We start from the raw sequence: 19,203 nt of genomic DNA, 5'->3' as shown, positions 1-19,203 counted from the left end.
CAAGTCTTTCATGTTCCACCTGAGACCTCATTTTCTGTACCCAGCTTGGGAACTCTCTGTGGTAAGCTGGGGACCACTGTAGGGCTCACCTTGCTCATATATTTCATCTCTTGGGGATCATAAGCACTCATTGCCTACACCCAGAGCCTTAAAATCTATTCTTTTCAGGCAAGTGTGAATCTGCTCCCTGTGAGTCTATCTTAGCCCAGGATGCCAGTTTTTGTGGGGTCCAGAGTAACAGAGAGCTCAGTCACAGGATTTGACTGCAGTTCCTGAAGTTTCCCTCCCACTGGAACCACATACCCCAGCACATCCCATGTGTCCAAGGATAACCACTATAGGTGAGGTGACTGTGGGGACTCTCCAGGCATGCCACAAGGAAAGTTGAGCCCAGACCCTTGAGAAAAGATCATGACTTCTGCAGCAGGGAATGACACACTAGTTCTGGTGAGCTAAGTGCTAACTGAGAGCTTGTACCCATGGAGATAGCGAGAACAAGGGAGTCAGTAAAGGGCCTTGAAAATCTAAGAATTAAGGCTACTTTCTCAACTTCTTTCAGGTTTCACCAGTCGATGGGGAGGCAGAACTCTTGGGCCTGGTTTTGTACATGAGTCACCTCAAGGCTGGGCATGGAGATGTCACACTATGGTTTTATTCATGGATGACCAAAACATAGTGAAGAAATAGCTTCTCAAGTAGACAGAGCTGCAACCGTACATCTGGCCCTAATCTCTGAACAGGGAGAGACTTACAGAAGGAATGTTCTGACACTGAACAGAAAAGCTGAGCAAATGGCTCGGCTGATGGGAAAGAAGTCTGGGAAAAGTATGACTGGAAATTCAAGAGTAAGAAGTCACATGTTGATGGAACGATGAAGGGGGAGTAAGATGTGACATTTCCTATCAGCAGAAAGCTTCCCCTCCAGATAAGGAACTCAACAATCGACCAAGCAGGGTTACTCAACTGTGGGTGTCATTGGAAGGTCACCATAGCTGCTGAGAAGGGCTGTGTTGGCAAGGCTGGAGACTATACCTGGGTCCAACAGCACCAACTCCTCATTGAAGTTGGTTTAGTGTTTGCAACTGACTGATGCCAAACCTGTCACCAGCAGAGACAGAAGCTGACCCTGCTCGAGCAGGTCACTTGCTTGACTACATCTGACCTCCGTCATGGGTCAGGCACTTATCCTTATCAGACTCAGTATCTGTCCTGCTTAAGAAGCTACCTTCCCTGCTCAGTGGCTCAATCAGCAGCCACAACAAGGGGACTTGAGTGGCTCCATAGATGAGCAAGAGGTCCATGGACAGGCAAGAGGCTCAGGGATGGGCAAGAGGTCCACAGATGGGCAACGGGCCCTGCACAGCATGGCCTCAGGTCAGGGACACATCTCACTGATCAAGGAGGCATGAAAAATATCACTGGGATCCACCAGTGATATTTTGTGTCACATCACTGGGCAGCACCACACCCATGTTGTGGCAATGTAGTCAGAGGAGAAACCAAGCGACACTCAGAGGAGTGGAGAACTCAGATTTTAATTTTTACGCTAGCAGGCCCAGACGTGTACCTAAGTCTGAGCACTGAACAAAGGATTCACAGGATATTTAAAAGGCAGTGCAGGGCATCAGGTTATAAGGAATGTGCTCTCCCATAAAGTAGGGCTAGTAGTGGGTTAGAGACCTAAGGTTTAGATAAGAACAGCAGGGGAGGCCTGCTTTGGAAAGTTTATTTACAAGTGGACACAAAGAAAGGCAGGAATGGGTGCTTATCTCTGCATGGCGCCTTTCATCTCGGTCCTGAACTTTTGCATGGCTCTAATGGGCAATTCCTCACAGCTCTGTCTGAGGTTACAGCTTTTAATTGACAGTTTACCGTGTTTTACAACTCTGTTTCAAGGCTATCTTCCTCTTCACCCATACCAGAGTGGTGCTGGGAATGACTCTGTGTGACATAGGCATTCTTCTCCAAGACACAGGTTAAACCAGTGTCCACAATGGAGGGATTGAGGTCTGATGTCTCGTCTCTGGGACCTGTGTGTGTTTCCCAACCTGAGACTACCTTGGCTCAGCAGCCTTGGTTCTCAGAAGAGGCTCTTCCCACAGGTGATGAAGGAAGGGATCAGGGACCTGAATCTCTGACTCACTCTGGCCACTCTGCACTCTGCACAGCAATGGAGCTCCAGGAAATTTGGTAGTTGAACCTGATGATCTAAGACCTGGTTTGGTGTCACAAAGTGTGTGTGTTGGGGGGACAGAGGGGCGGCAAAGAGGAGGCAATTTACTGAGTTTCTCTTCAAATTTCCAAGGCTAGTTGTGATTACAACATCCGGGTCCCAACAAAAGCAGAGCAGCTCAAAGCAAAGATAAAGGGTTGGGTCTCCACCCCAGCAAGCCATTGCCAGCAGGTGAAGTCCTGCCTGAGGGTCAGGCACGTTTGTAATGGGATGGAGGAGGAAGAGAAGTTGGGCTTAAATACAGCCTCGAGAGCTGCCCAGACAAGGAAACCACCATCTCCTGACTACACTCTTTAGAGAAACTGGCTGACTGTCTTCTTAGATGGGCTGGACTTAATAATAGATACAGGAAATGCTGGAGGCTCAAGGGCACTCAGTGGGATGCTTCTGGAGTCACCTTTACGTGAGTCCCTGCTGGTGTGCTCTTACACCAGCTGCCCACAGCCTCCAGTGCCCTTAAGCCAGTGCTATGGACAGCGGCTCCCTCCACCCATGCCTCCTAGGTCTTGCGGGCTCTCCAGCACCACAGCCAAAAGATTTAGCTGAGTACGAATGCTCGGCTAACTACAGGTTATGACCACTGGGCCAGTGTTTACCAGCTGACTGTGGGAGCTGATGGAGACTTTCTACTGTCCCCTCCAGGCTGGACATTCTGAGATGCATCAGAAGCTCCAAGTGGGAATGAGCTCACACCACTTTAAGACAATGACCACCAGTTGGTAATGCATCCTGAACTGGGTTTTCCTCCTCCGTCCCCGTTTCACTACCCTGGGTCTACTCTGCTGCCTGGATTCCATTCCCACAGAAACTGCCTGCTGTACCCTTGGTCTCAGGCACTGCTTTCAATGAACCCCAGGTTTTTAGAGCTGCATCTGCCTGATATGTTGCAAATGTTTCCCTGGTTTGTTGTCTTTTAATTTGTAATAATTTCTTAGGCAAGCAGACATTGTAAATTTTTGTGTGCTTACCTGTGATCTCTTTCCTGGTGAATTTGTTAACGCTTTTATGCTTTGTCCTGGTATATTCACAGAACATTCAAATATCACCTTTGTGTTCTTGGGTTTCTGTTTTTAAATTTAATATTTCAATGCATCTGAAATTTAGTTTGGTGTTTTGTGTAAAATGATCTACTTTGAACATTTGCAAATAATGATTTCTCTAACAATAGCTTGACTGCTCATTTGATTACAAATATTTTAATGTATATCAAGGTCTGGCTCAAAACTTTCACCTGGAATATTTCTGTTTATTTTTATACCTCTGTTAGTGTCTGTGGTATTCTACTATGTCTTAACATTTGCAAAGGAAAATCCATAGTCTTAAAATTTTGTTGGTATTCTTTTCTGTTTGTTTCTAGATGGGCTTTAATACAATTTCCTCAAAGTGCACATCAAAAACTTCATTGAAATTTTTATTAAAGTATCATATTGATAGTGGTTTTACTAAAAAAAAAACCCACTAATGTCAGGCCACACCTCGACAATAATTTCAAAGGAAATGACATTTTTACAAAGCTTAGATTTCCTACCCTGGACCCTCTATTCTGTGTCTCAGTGAGGAGCTGCACTCCTCTTCATGCAGGTTTTACTCATTTCTTATAAGATATCCCCAGGTATTTAATAAATTTTATTGATGTTGTGAATTTTTCTTGCCTTTTCATAAAACATAGGAAAAACTAACTTTCCCCTGGCCATTCCTATGTTTACTGGAATAAACATCCATCAAACTGTGTCATTATAGGGTCATAGAACTGAATCACAGAGACAGCTCTCATCAGAAAACTGTAGGGTCTCCAGCAGTTAGACTGTCCAGGTGTTCCCACTGTTATAATGAGGCATAAGGTACTAGCATTGAGACCTTCTTTTTCTTCCTTGGTGGAACTGGGATTTGAAACTCACAGCTTCCCGCTTGCAAGGTAGGTGCTGTATCGCATGAGTCACGCCTCCAGTCCATTTTGCTCTGGTTATTTTGGACATGGGGGTCTTCACAAATTTATTTTTGCCCAGGCTGTCCTTGAACCATGATCCTCCTGATCTCAGCCTCCTGAGTAGCTGGGATTACAGGTGTGAGCCACCACGCCTGGCAAGACATCTGGCATGTGCATATGTGCACAGCCAGTGACACTTTGAATATAAATATAATGGATTTTTCCCCAAAGTGGGAAATAATTTATGATAAATGTTTTCTGGAAAAAGTCACCTAAGACACCTATGGCAATTTGGTTTAATTACTGAACTACTGTCACTTTGTTGATGTAGTCACTGTGCCTAAATGCAGGTATGACTAAGAAATAGGATATCTGAATCTCACTGAAATCTCCAGTGTGGTTTATAACATAAGAGGCAAATAAAATGCTATTTTAGTCAAAGCTAGAAAAGGTAAAGTTGCATTTTTATTCTTTATAGGGTTAGCATTTTCAGGACTAACACCATGGGAGGAACGACAGAAAGACAGGGGCTTCCTTTTAGGTAGGGACAGCTGCCATTTTCATAGACTAGCGAGGTTTTCTGTTTGAGACTTAGAAAGGTCTCATGAAGGTTAACACAGGACAGCTGAAGGTGCTGACTGGAAGCAAGTGGAGAGTTGACTGATAAAATGGTGTGAAGTTTTTAGACGGGTTTTATAGCTTGAAAAAATGATGACAAATCCAATGAGAAGCCATCTCAGTTGTCTGAAGCACTCAGTGAGCAGAATGAATCCGTCACGTCTCCCCACGCTCCTGCCGCACAGAAACCTGTTTCTGCTTGTTGGGTTTCAACGACAAGTGGCGAAGTGGCTGCCTTCTTAATGGTCCACTTAGAATGAGCCTGTCACCCCCACCCCTGTCCTATGACCAATTAGGTCTTCTCTTCTCATGGACCAAGGCATATTTTAAATGCACAGGTAAATTTTGTTCAAAGAAAGAGCAATGCCAAACAAAAAGCAACCCAGCACCTCTCCACGGGTTTCCAGTTAGCGCCATAATTGTCTTGTCTAAGTTCCAGCAGCTGTGTGAGCAATGGCGGCTCAGTGCGCATTCTGACATCTCAAAGTTAAACTGTTACTCAAGTGTTTTAAATATACCCAATGGAATGCAAATAACATAATGACTTGACACTTATATGTTTTTAAGTAAAAGAGTGCTAACAGAACTTCAAGACTTCTTTTTGGCAGGCTTGGGGTTTGAACCCAGGCTTCACACTCGTTAGGCGGGCGCTCTACCACTCGAGCCACACCTCCAATATGGTTCCTTTTACTCTTCCACCAAGGTATGGTCACACAGGAAGGCTCTGTTGCACAAACAGCAAATATGTAGGCGTTGTGTGCCTTTCCTCTAGGAAGCGGGAGGAATCTCCAAATGGGGCAGGAAGTCATAGATGGCGAGGTACCAAGACCACAGCCACAGTCTTGGGCAGCTACATATCAGAAAATGTCCACAAGGAACGTGAAGACCTAGAAAAGAGCTCCTCTACCCCACCCACGGCCCGAACCCGAGCCTGAGGACCCCACTGTGTGACACACCTCCTACTTCCCTTTGCTAACAATACAGACCCTTTCTTCCTCGATTCTATGACAGCCTGGTGACATGGGTTTTATTATACACAGTTTACATGAGAAAAGGTCAAAATGGTCACCTTCCCCAAAGTCACAGGCAGAGTACCAAGCAGAAAGAACCTGAGCTGTAGTGCCATCAAAGCCCATCACCCACACAGGGCTCTCATTCCCCAGTTCACTGTCTTTTTTTTTTTTTTTTTGGCGCTGCCATTTGAACTCAGGGTCTACACCTTAAGCCACTCTGCCAGCTCTTTTTTTCGAAGGTTTTTTTTGAGATAGGGTCTCTCAGAACTATGAGTTCAGGCTGGCTTTGAACTGTGATCCTCCTGATCTCTGTCTCCTGAGTAGCTGGCGTGAAGCCCAGCCTGCTACTTTGTTCTTGCTGTTCCACTGCCACTAACAACTCAAGCCCACGATGTCACATAACACTGGTGTAGAATGCTGCCAGAATGGCAGCTGTTTTCCATGCGTGAGAGCCTACAGGACAGGTGTGCTCAGCCCCACCCTGCAGACCCTTCCTGCAGGACCCCTGTGGCCTGCCTAAGGCCACAACACTAATGGACATGGGTAGCAGAGGTAGGATTTAACCTGGGACTCTTTGGTTTCGATGTGCTCTGAATTAATGTGATTAGCAATCCCCACAAGACAGATAAAATGACGGTAAGGCTAAGATGTACAGGAGGTCACAAACTCCTGTGTCTTAAAGGGGAGGTTATGAGCTCCTGTCTTAAAGTACAAGCAGCCAACAGAAGCAAGCCAAATGTGCGGTGATAGGGGGAGACCAGAGGGCACTGCCCGTAATAAGAGCATGTCCAGCAGCCCTGCGGGCCTGCCCTGTGCTGGGCTGCAGAGCGTGCTCAGGCCCCAGATAGTCCAGACACACAGGGAAGCAGGGGTTTTGTAGGAAGACTTACAACTCCCAAATGCTGACAGTCAGTAAAAAAATGTATATGTGGCTCACGCCTGTGATCCCAGCTACTCAGGAGGCATAGATCAGGATTGCAGTTCAAAGCCAGCCCAGCAAACAGTTCCCAAGACCCTATCTTGAAAAAACCCATCACCAAAAAGGGCTGGTGGAGTGGCTCAAGGTGTAGGCCTTAAGTCTAGGTCCCAATACTGCCAAAAAAGAAAAGGTCTATGTGTGAATTTTGAAACACACACGTGCACATTGTAGCAGGCTCTGAGATAGATGGGGCAGTCTCCTCCCATGCAGAGCTGCTGACCTCCTGCTGGCTCCTCCCTCCTCCGTTACATAAGAGCACAGCACTGCTGAGTCCTGGCTTTGGGTGTCTTGGACTTCGCAGCTATCTCTGCTCAGAGGTGCAGCACCTGGCCCAGCAAGCTACACCGAGAAATGGGCCAAACAGAAAAAGCCCCAGAAGCTCTCAAGCGCCAGAAGAGGAAACAGAGGCTAAACAGCAGGGCTGGGGCTGCTTCCTGGGGGGAGCTGCACCTCAGACTTGACCTCAGTCCCTGTGCTCCATCCTCCACATGGTGCTCCCCACAAGCCCCCGCCATCGAGTTCTCCATATCCCCAGGGCCTGGCACAAGGCCTGGCACATGGCAGGAGGTCGAGAAGGAGGCTCTGCTCACACCCACACTCCAGGGGTTCCACCTTTTGTGATCCCAACTCAAAAACGCAGCTAGAAAAGTGCAGAGCTCTGGAAGCCACTGATGTAAGCATCTATGTTTAACATTTGTGCCTGGCAGACAGGAACAATACTGTGGGTGTGGCTGTTGTCATAAAAAAGCAAATGTGTCACGGTAGAATGGGATGTGCATTCCTGTGTAATTACACCTTTTTGTCTGTGGTTTCACTATCTGGCTTGCTTGTGCAATTATAATGATGGACTCTGGGTGCAAATACACCAGAACAGTAAACCACATTCTAATTACACGCTCAAGCCTAGTCTTTTCATCCTTCATGCATTAGAGATCCAGAATGGTGCTCCCACCCCTTGTGTCATTACGGACGATCGGGCCCGGACTCTAAACATAGAGCCCCAGGATGGAATCTTATTTCCAAGCCAATCAATTACTTGTACTCGCTGCTGAAGGTGCCAAGCTCGCTGTCATTGTGTGTCCATCTGAATTCCAGAGGCCAGCTCCCTTCAGCCAGGCAGGTGAGGACCAGGCGGTTCCCCTCCAGGTGAATCTGTGGGAGGCCCGGCTCCGTTTTAAAATACGGTGCAACATCATCTGAGATATAAAAAAAAGAGAGAGAGAGAGAAACTGAGTGATGGAAACATGAAAATGATATGCACCAAGTATTTAAATGGATCTAATTTTAGATATTTTTGTATATTCTTTTTCATTTTGGTGGGACTGGGGTTTGAACTCAGGGCTTCATGCTTGCAAAGCAGGCACTCTACTGCTTGAACCACACCTCTGGCCCTAAACAGATCTAATTTTATGAAGTAGAAATGAAAGCTATTTAGCCTGATGAAGTAGCAAACAGTCCCTGTCCCAGTAGGAACACACAAGGGCCCAGATGATATTTCAAAAGCCCAAAAGTTCAATGAAGCCGTACCTGAAGCACATGACAGGTTCATGCAGGTGCTTGTTTTCAAGATTAGAACTGACCTATCAAAGGGGCATCAGGAAGCTGTCCACCCATGCAAGCCTCTGGTTTTAACTAGGCAATCTATTTTTAAAGTAATACTGAAGAGTCTTCAAGTAACAATCAAGGCTATAAAAGAGAAATTTCTTCTTAGAATCAATTGGTTTTTCAAAAGTGACTTGGATAAGCCAAATTAGCACCTAAGCGTAAATGGCGTCTCGCACACACGCTTTCAGTAGCAGATAAAACGGAGCCTGCAGTAGTCACCCAGTGGACTGTGACACAGTAATGAGAATGAACCATGGTTCTACACGTGGTAACATGGCTGAATGTCACGGAATGTTGAGTGAAAGCAGCCAGAGGCGTGGGAGAGGCTACAACACGTGCTTCCCTCAGAAAGTTAAGGAAAGCTCAAAACTAGGGAAGACCACTTGCGTGTTACGTCAGGATGTGGGTTGCCCATGTAGACCCCTGGGCTGATCGGGGAGGAAGGGGCATGCAGAACACGTTGAGACTTCTTGACAGCGGTGCATTTACTGTGAGGACACTCACAGAGCTCCACACGACTGTGCGTGTTCTGTACATGCTACATTTTGCTGTGACATGGAGGTGGAATAAATCTGCTTCTAGCTCTAGCACTCATCAGCTGCATGACCCTGACACCTTCTTTTTCTCCTCAGCAAAAGACTTACCTGACTTCTCGTTTTCCTACAGAAATCCCACGAGACCCATGGTGGTGTCATCATCTCCTGCCAGCCTGTCTCTGAGACCAGATGGTCCAGTCTGTCTACTCCAGGCACACTTGGCTTCTTCTACATTTAAGCCCCAGACTAAGTTCCTTCCGACCCCAGGGCCTTTACACTTGCTCCATGCATGCTGACTTACTCTTATCTTTCAGGTTAACTGAAACCACTCCCCATTACTCTACCCTTATAATTCATTCACGATACAATCATACTTCTAAATTACAGTATTTTACACCCTACCACATCTCCTGCCTAATAACCATTGCTGAATTCCCTGCACCTAGAAGGATGCCAGGAGCAAAGGCAATATTACCTAAGCGTGTGCTCAGTGAATGTGCCTTGTGGCAAAGGCAGCACACCAGGAGCAGCCAGCATTTCCTGTGCATGGGGCTCTAGGCACTTTTATAGGATGTTTGCATTCTCACAAAAGCCCCATGAAATAGCTATCACTGTTATATCCTTTTCACAGGTGGGCAAACAGACATGGGAGAATTTGCGGACCTTACAATACACTACTCGAGTTAAGTCATCATGTTAATCCTGACATCTAGGTTCCAGAACCCAGTGATTCTACATGTTAGGTTTCAAGGTGACACAGACTTCTCAATGACAGAAATTTCATCTCAATAACCCGTATCTGTCTTCAAAGTTTTGATAACTTCTTTATGGAGTGAATAAACTGGACTTTTAAGTGACTATGTCTTTAACAAATTAAACATCAAATAGTATAACAATATTAAAACTGAGAATGTGTTAAAATTGTATTTTCACAAACACTAAATATGCAGCATTTAAACACAGCCACCCCCGCACAGCATATGTACCTTCAGCTAGCCAAGTGTGGACTGAAAACATTCAGAAGACGTTGTGCTGAGTGTGCACACTGACACCCACGTGGCACGGCACAGCACTACATCTACAGATGGCACAAACAATGCAGGCAGATGTGTGCAGGTCATATGAGAAACTATGTCATTTTGCTGGTGGCTCACACCTGTAATCTGAGATATGGGAGCAGAGATCAGGAGGATCCAGATTCAAGGCCAGCACTGAGCAAATAGTTCTAGACCCTATCTCAAAAACACTCAACACACGCACGTGCACACACAAGGGGCTGGCGGAATGGCTCGAGTGGTAGAGTGCCTGCCTAGCAAGTGTGAGGCCCAACACTGCCCTCCCAAATAAATAAATAAAATAAAAGCATGCCATTTTATGTATGAGGCCTGAGCATCTATAGATTATGGTATCTGCAGGGGGTCCTGGAACCAACCAACCCTCACCAGACACTGAGGGAAACCATATAAAGTTTTATTTATACATACATAATTCCATCAAAATAAAAAATGTTGAACTGCATCTGTGTGGTAAGAACCTATAAAAGGCAATTTTTTAAGTTAGGATATATTCATTATAGAGGGGGATTCATTGTGACAATTCCAGATAGGCTTATATTGTACATTGGTTAGTTCACCCCATCATCTCTCCCCTCGACCCCTCCCCACCCCACTTAAAGCAATTGCAATTATATGTTCTGTTTCATATAGGTATTTGAAGTCCATCCACCACATTCCCTACCTTAATCTCCTTCATTCACCTTCCCCCGCCCCCAAGATCCCCCCCACACCGTACCTATCTTACAGACCTGTCTTCCATTAGTAATATCTAAGTCCATGTTCAAAGGGGTTTCTCAATGTATCCTGCTGTGAGTGTACTTTACTTTGGTCCATTCAGTCCTTAGGAAGGTGATTTAACCTAGTCAATAAGACTGAATGCAGGAACTGAGAACTAAAGTATCACTAGCATTCAAATACTCAGATAATAGTATGTGCAAAGGCCCTGTGGTGGAAGTAAACATGGTGAGTAACCTTAGGACATACGAAAGCCTAAAACACAAGTGCAAGTACAGGTGCAGGTGCAGGTGCAGGTGCAGGTGCAGGTGCAGGTGGAGGTAGAGGTGGAGAGTAGGTAGAAGCAGGGTGTGCAGGGCCCACAGGCAGGGCAAGCGCATGCTACCCTGTGCGAAGGTCAGTGGGTTAAAAGTGTTCCAATGTGAACGACAGGTGACAGGATCTCTGTGCACGTGCCCTTGTTAGCACACTGTCCATATGGTGGTGATTACCTGCTGTTACAAGAGAACCACAAGAAGTCTTTGCAAAGGACATGCAGTTTGCAATCACTCTGACTGTAATGGGGAGGGCGAAGGATGACAGACTAGAGCATGGGGCACCAGTCCAGAGGCCTGCACAGTGCTCCTGGAAAAGAGCCCTAATTGGTGACAATGGCACATTGGGCAAAGGTAAAAGGAGAGACTGAGTGGAAGAGGTGGAGAGGAATGGGCAGCTTTAAAACAGTATTTAGGTGGTAAAAAGGAGTCTGTGATGGATTGGTCCTGAGGCTGATGGAGAGAGGAGTCCAGAAGGATTCTTAGGCCTTTAGCCTGCATGAGTTTCTGGTCAATAAACTGCTAGTCTTAGACCTTGCGATCAACACCAAGAATACATACAAGGAGACTGTCCCTTAAGACATGGTCCAGTCATGACATAAGAATATACACAGCCAAGTGTTAGCCACTGTAAGGACTTTGTCACAGTTCAGGTCCTATTTGGAGAGTCCCATGGCTTCTGGTGCACATGGCGTTCTTGGTGGCATTTCAAGTCATTCTGAAGTTCTGTCAACTGTGTGTCCAATTTCCCCTTCACTATGTACTTCAGCTAAAATCGTCCACTCTCACGACCCAAGCGGTGTAATAAAGCTGAATTGCGAGGGATACAGCTTTCATACCTTGGGGTTTAGTGAGCTGCAGCCTTTATTAATGGCCTGTCATTTACACCCTCTTACCAATAGAAAGAGAAATGCTACTTCATAGGGTCCCAGTGTCTGCCCCGTGTGAGTCATAACAAATACAGCTTGGAAGGAAAGAGCTTCAGCACAGAAACTCAAGAATTTGAATTTGGTTTACAACTGATAGAACGTCATCCGTTTCATATACGGTGCATCTAACTTTAAGAGGCACCACGGTTCAATACTTCATTAACGGAACAGCCCTGTACTGTGTAACGTTATCATGCTGGGTACTGTGATGGCGGAGGAAAATCCTTCATGAAGTGCAGTTCCCAGGCCCAGCAGGCATTAGGGAGAGTTTAGAACTTTTAAAAACATATAGCCTCACTTAGAGGACCCCAGGGGCCCCTCCCTGATTCATCCCTCTGACCCCAGAGAGCTTCATTCCAATTGCAAATCCTTCCTAAGTTAGAGCGGAAATTTCCTCCTGACAATTACCACAGGTGCACGCATGAGTCCACTCAGATCCTTCTCCTGGCCCCAAGGCCACTGGAGATGGGAGTGATGTGGGTTTTCTCCCCATCTCCAAGTTAAGGAGAATCAAAATAAAATCCTTCCCCTTTTTTCCTTGCAGGGGTGCCTCCACTCCACCTCTTCCCTCTAATAAAACTCTTATTTCTCTCACTATATCCCTGGGTCCTGCCCAGATGCTTCCCTGTGGGACACAAAGAGCTCGGGAAGCTTCCGATCAGAGCCCACAACAGTTTCTTATAGAAGTACATTTGCATATCTACATCAGTACGTATGAAAATAGTGCAATGAAACCCACCAAAACTGTATAAAAGACAGGGCAGGAGTTGGGTCAAAAAGAGTAACATAGAAGGGTGAATGCGATCAAAGTACATTGTGTGCTTGTTGTAAATTTCACAATGAAACTCCTTTGTGCAATTAACTTACACTAACAGTGTTTTTTATAAAGAACAGTTTCCCAAAGTTGGCAAGCAAGTATCTTGTGATCTAAAGAATCTCAGTTAGCACAGATGTTGACATTTCTAATAAGAAGAAGGGAGGGCAAATATTGTCAATACCCTGGAATTTTAGTCTAAATTAAAATTGCTACCACCAATATTTTAGCATAGATTATCCAATGAAGAGACACCTCTCAGACCCCAGTGCTACTGCCTGCAATAGATCCTGAAGTTTTACAAAGGCATAGAAGTAACAGAATACAAGAGCTTTGGGGAGAGAGAGGAGGATGACTTGATATTCAAGTGTGCACAGAGTTCCTGAAAAACCATTCGATTTTTACTTTAAATGGGACAGAGAAAATCCCAAAAAGACCATATGAAAAGGAAAATGATTCGATTGCCTCTGAGGTAAAATTATCAGATTTTGACCTGGGGAGAAGCCAGGGGTCCGTGTGATGCTTTGGGGGGAGGTTTCAATGAGTATTAGCTTCCCCCTCCATGGAGAAGACACGCAGCAACCACACATGTCTGGATTCTAATAGTGAATGTTCTATGACCTAGGATGGATTACCAAGGAAAACTGTGAAATTCCCACTTTCACATACTTTTAGATAGAACATAAATCATTTAAGAAAGAGAGTCTCATTTGTCTGGATAACACACATTTAAGGCCCATTCAAAGAAGAGGAACAGACTTAATGTCGTCTCAAGATATCATCATTTTATGTGTTGAAGTCACTTCCCTAAATGGACTTTTAAGGCTTTCAGATGAATGTAAATGGATTTAACTTCACCTGTCCAATACAAGGATCTTATCTAGGAAGGGACTGTGACCCAGGTGAAGATTAGAAGCAGGTTCCATGGTGGGCAGTGGAACATAAAGCAGAGGCTGAGCCTTGTCATGGCTTAGGCCCCTCCATGGGAAGACAGGGCTCTTCCTGTGGGTTTTAATTATGTGCTCCACAACAGAAGCCAGAGACTCTATGGGAAGCCTTGAACAGCATGCACAGCAAGCAACTATCAGTTACCAACCAGGCTTTGGCTGCTCTCGGGACTGCAGACAAGAGATCCACCAAGGACACTCACCATGCACTCAGCAATGCCTCCTTCTTCTCCTGGGGTTCAAGGTGATAGAGAGTAAAGAAACGGTAATTGACCTCCCCCTAGCAGAGAATCCTACACCCCACCAGTACTGCAGAGTTTGTTAAGCATCCCCCACCCCAATCAGCATCATGGGTCAGGTGACAGGCCAGCAGGGAGGATGGGGATGGGATAGCCATGTAAATAGGCAATCAGCCTGTGCCTGACCTTTCATGACCGAACCCTGCTTCTGCTACAGCTAAATTTTCCAGGACAACTAATCTTTCAGCTCAAACCACTCATATTCCTTTTAAAACATCTTTTATATCAAATTCAAACATTTTCATGCCCTGAGCTTATAGATTTACCACGCACGGGAAGTTTTATTTTTCACATTCTAGTGAGAAACCGAAGCATGGGGCATGATGGATCATTTGTGAACAAGTGTTCTGAAAACTCCGGGTAGAAGACCCTGTTCTGTGAGATGTCGTCTTTTCACCTCTGCTGCTGGCTGTTCATTACGCACACCTCTTAATCTCACTGTATAATGTGCTTTCTTCATAATGGTAATATAAATCTTTTTTAAAGGAAATGATTACACATTTTAAAGATATTGCTAGGTTGCCTGTACCGTGGCTAAGCATGCAGACATAACGAGGTCACACCACAGTGGTGTACAAGGACACTGTTTCAGGACACAGTCCCGTCTAGCCACACCTTCTCTGCAAACCCTTTGGTGGTTAGGAAGGTGGAGAAGAGAGGATAAATAAGTGTGCTAATTATTCTCAAACTAGATAATTACCACTCTAACAGTTTCCTCTACCATCAAAGCTAAAGACCAGGCTTGTTCTGTGTCTACCACAAATATTTATAAATATTCCCAGTGGTAGACTTTTAACCACAGAAGAAAGTACTACCGTATTCTGCAGATCCAAAAGAAAAGGATTCAACTTTTCTGAATCGCACTTTGTATATTTATTTCCACTATTATCTGATAAAGTGAGAATCAGAAATGCCAGGGTGAAAGGTAGTTACAACTGAGCGTGTGTATATCTGACTCAAACACAATAAAAATGAACCTACTCTGATGACAATAAAATGAAAGACTAAGGCATTTTTTCAAGTGGTTGTCCTGTCCCTTGAACACTTCCAACATGGCGCACCTCCATCAGTGTCCTATAGCACCTCTGCAGGGCAGGAAGGCCCTCACTGCCTTTCCCTTCCACAGAACCTCGCCCAGAACAGGAGGAGGTGGAAGATTGGGGCCCAGCTACAAGTGAAAGATTTAGTTGCTGGGCCCTGCAGATGCAGCTGGCCCTGTTCCGTGAGCTCACAGCCCAGAAAACAGGACTTGTAAACAAACCAAGAGAAACTCCGTGGGACAAGGCAGCAGAGGTCTGCAGTCAGAGTTGCAGAGGGTCCTCAGTGGGGTTCACAGCTGAAGACCTCCCTGACATTGAGGTCCCCACATCTCAGCCCAGGTAAACAACCAGGGAGTCCAGGGCAATGGGCAGATTTACCACTGGAGGCTGAGGCTCTAAAGCCTGGCAGAAAAGGATGGGCACAGTGCATCTTTGGTGCTGCTTCAGCTACACAGTGGTGAACAGCCTTGAAGGCTTGTTAAGAACTGTCTCTCGCATGACAAAGAAGTCTTTCAGACAAATGCTGCTAGATCCCAACTAAGCAGCACACTTCTGAGAGCTGGCTTGTCTGCTGTCTGTTGGAGCTGTTTGCTACAGGTAAGCAGTCTTGTGGGAACCTGAAGATACCACTGACCACAAGCAGAGGCTGAGGGGGTGCGGGGTGGCAGTGACTGCTAAGCTTAGTTTGGGTCAGTCTAGGGACCCAGGCATCAGGACCCCTGAGCACACTGTAAGACCACAAGCAAGAAGCAGATTGTCCACCCTTTTCCCGGTCTCTATCCCTGTTTCCTAGAGGGTACCATAATCAGAAGGAACAAAGGAAACCAAAGTTTGCACTGTGTATTTATGGATCTCACCATAAAGGAGTCACTTTGTGCTCAGAAGTCTAGCTAATGAGGGTGGGATGCTCTATGACATCCTCTTGGGGCTTGGATATGTGTACGTGAACCAGGGAAGGCAGAGGGTCCCTAAGATCTGCATTGATCAGCACTGTGAACAGCTGGCTGTGCCATTTGCTGAGTGTGCAAGTGCAACTCATTGTGTCTCTTTCCTCTGAAATCAGTGTGAATTCGCAGCACAGTTGAAGGAACTCACAGGGTGAACCTACACAACCCGTGTTCCCCCTTCAAAACCAGTCAGGCTTTCAGAGAGATTAATCTACAATTGAAGTTGGTGGGAGAAACACAAATGCCTGTGTTTATGTACTGGTTTGATCCTGCAATCTGCTAATCTATCTCAGCATATGAATTAATAATAAGAGACAGTGGGATAAAAGCGATTCCCTATTTCTCCAAACTCAAATACGCTTTCAGATCGCCGATATTTTCCTTCAAAGGAGAAGGGCACTAAATTGTCTACAGTGTGTAGTGAGAACGTATGATCACAATTTGAAAAAGAAACAGGGAAGCTATCAGAAATAACTAATGCTATTCTCGACCATGAAAGCCCAATTCTGATTCAATTAAAAGCCAAAAGGTCCCAAAAAAGAAACTCAAATATGATTTCTCTGTCCACATGTCTGCTTGTGAGTTATGTCACATTTCTTTTTAATTTTATTTTATTCCTATGTGCATACAACGTTTGGGTCATTTCTCCCCCTTCCCCCCACCCCCTTGTCACATACCTAAGGACATAAAAACTGGGACTCCAGAGAAAGCTAAATAGTGAAGACTTCTTCACATTCAGTCAGGTGAAAGCTACCTGAGGGTGTGCGGGTTACAGACCCAGATATCTCGGGAGCAGCCTGTGTGGGCAGCTGAAAGCGAGAGTCCAGAACCCCGGCCATGCCTGCTCTACCTTTCCCTCTGGGGTCCTGGGCAGCACACTACCTTCCTACGCCCGTGGTGCCCGTGCAACTGAATAGCTCCTTTAAAAGCTGCAGTCCTCAAAAGCTTGGCCTCCAGACCCTTTTCAGCTTTTATAAAAACCATGGAGGACCCCTAACATCTTACTTAGGTGAATTATTCACTTCCAAATTGGTCATATTAGAGAGCAAAACTGTAAGCCTTCAAAATATTCATTCATTTCAAAATAGTAATATTAAACATCACACGTTAATACAGAAGAGATACTTGTGAAAGATATATTATCTAAAACAACAAAAAAAGTTCAGCATGCCATGCTTCAGTTCTCAATGCCTGTCTTAGTTAAAGACATCAGGTCCTCATATAAGCTCCTGAATTTTTTAGAAACAGGGCATGAATAAAACACAGCCTCCGGATGTGCAGCGGGCACTGGAGAATTTAGCAGGCTTTTCAGACACGGTGAGTGTTCTTGCTGATACTGTGTCTAAAGATGAGCAGCAATGTGGGGATCTGAAATTCTGTGACTGTTATGCTGAAACCCTCCCTTCTGGCTTGTATTTGGATCTTGTACACAGGCGTCTTTGTGGGTTCACTGGGCTCTTTGCAGATCTTCCAAATGTGGATACATTTCATTATACAAGGTAAAAAATATCACGTGTTGATTCAGCTCCCCACCTCATCAGATGAGTTCTTAAACAATGGGAAAATGTCAAGTTCATGGTAACACACATGCAATCTCCAAAATTCTAATTTTTTGTTTATTAGTTCAGTTTTTACCATTAGCAACAAATCTTGTCAGATTTTTCCTCCCCGATGGAACAGGCTTACTCGTTCATTTCCAGGAACATACTGCCAAACGCTCAAGTGAGAATCACCACAGCTTGTCTGTCAGTCACCGTTTCAAGTGAAAAATGCAATGCCAAGAAAAAAGCAGCTGGTTTGGCTGTCAGCTCAGATAACCTCACAAGGGCTCTGCCTGGAAGCAACCAGAATATTTTGTATGCAGCAGAATTCACATTTGGAAGCAGAATATTAAAAAGATATTCACGGGATTTGAAACCGATTGCCACTAATGAAGACTACTTCATCCAGGATATTTGTAAGGGAACTGGATTTGTTTTAAAGGTAAGGTGTCTGGTAAATGAGAAACACAGGCCAGCTACTTTACACTGCTGTCCTCATACATATCTGCTTCTCACAATTACTTTTGTGTCAGCACTAGAATCTCAACAGAGAGAAAAGGTGAAAGGTTTTTGTATCACCATGAAATGCTTCTGACCTCACCAACTCATATGGCGCGGAGTCTCAGGGCCACAGTGAGACCCATTGCCGGAGGCTGAGTCAGGAATGAAGTCAGCTCCTGTGCACAAATGCTGGCAACCGTGCCTGGGAGAGAAGCACGATGCACCTGCTAGCTTCTCCTACAGCACGCAGCCATGGAATGGAATTGCATCTTCCTACAGAAGGCTGAAACTTGACCTTCATCCAGAACACAATCGCTCTTGGCTTTCTCAATAACGCTCATAAATCAAGCCACAGCCTTAAATGTCAGTAACTATTAAGCCAAAGAAGTTGTTCAATTAAAAGAAAAACAGGTGTTCTTATTTCCAGTTACTTCAAAATCATACAGAAGTCTAAATGTGGATTTACTTATTCTTTTATCCAACAAGTATTTAATAAATGCCTACTCGGACTTCTGTGAGATGGAATACAGATATGAATTAAAAAAATAAGATAAAAATCACATCATCCTGGAACTTACCTTCTAGTTCAGGGAGAAAAAAGAAACAGAAAACAAACAAATGGGGAAAACACATAGAACAGTTTGTTTTGCTAAAGCCCATGTGTCTTTCATACAAAGTGCTTCATATGTGGTAGACAAATAGGAAACTGATGTCGTAACACAGAAACTGCACTGATTTATATATGATTTCCCTAGAATGTTAATGTTACAGCAGCATCATGAATAAGTTGATCATTTATTAAAGAACAAGTGCTAGAATTATAAGAATATAATTAGTAGCAGCAGCAACAAATTACTTTTAAAACCACAAAAAGGCACCTTCCTTGGTATAATACTGTGTGATTTACATGCTTCAAGGACCATGGCATTAGCTGGGCACAGTGGTTCACACCTGTAATCCTAGCTACTCAGGAGACAGGAATCAGGAGGATCAAGGTTCAAAGCCAGCCTGGGCAAATAGTTTGAGAGACCCTATCTTGAAAAAAACACATCATAACAAAAAAGGGCTGGTGGAGTGACTCAAGTGGTAGAGAACCTGCCTAGCAAGCATGAGGCCCTGAGTTCAAATTCTAGCACAGCCAAAAAAAGAAAAAAGAGGAAAAAAGAGCCA

General features: G+C 44.9%; 1 protein-coding gene across 1 annotated transcript in view; it reads right to left on the bottom strand.

The window, feature by feature from the left end:
* Sdk1 (sidekick cell adhesion molecule 1) overlaps positions 1–19,203 on the bottom strand; it is a 744,195-nt gene that overhangs the window by 459,897 nt on the left and 265,095 nt on the right. The window contains exon 2 of the mRNA XM_074075462.1: positions 7,807–7,966. The gene's annotated coding sequence lies outside the window, so the exon portion shown is untranslated. The remainder of the gene's footprint in view (positions 1–7,806; positions 7,967–19,203) is intronic.

Source organism: Castor canadensis, chromosome 6, assembly GCF_047511655.1.
Source record: "Castor canadensis chromosome 6, mCasCan1.hap1v2, whole genome shotgun sequence".
In the NCBI taxonomy this organism is placed as follows: Eukaryota; Metazoa; Chordata; class Mammalia; order Rodentia; family Castoridae; genus Castor; species Castor canadensis.
This window is presented reverse-complemented; position numbering and strand designations above follow the sequence as displayed.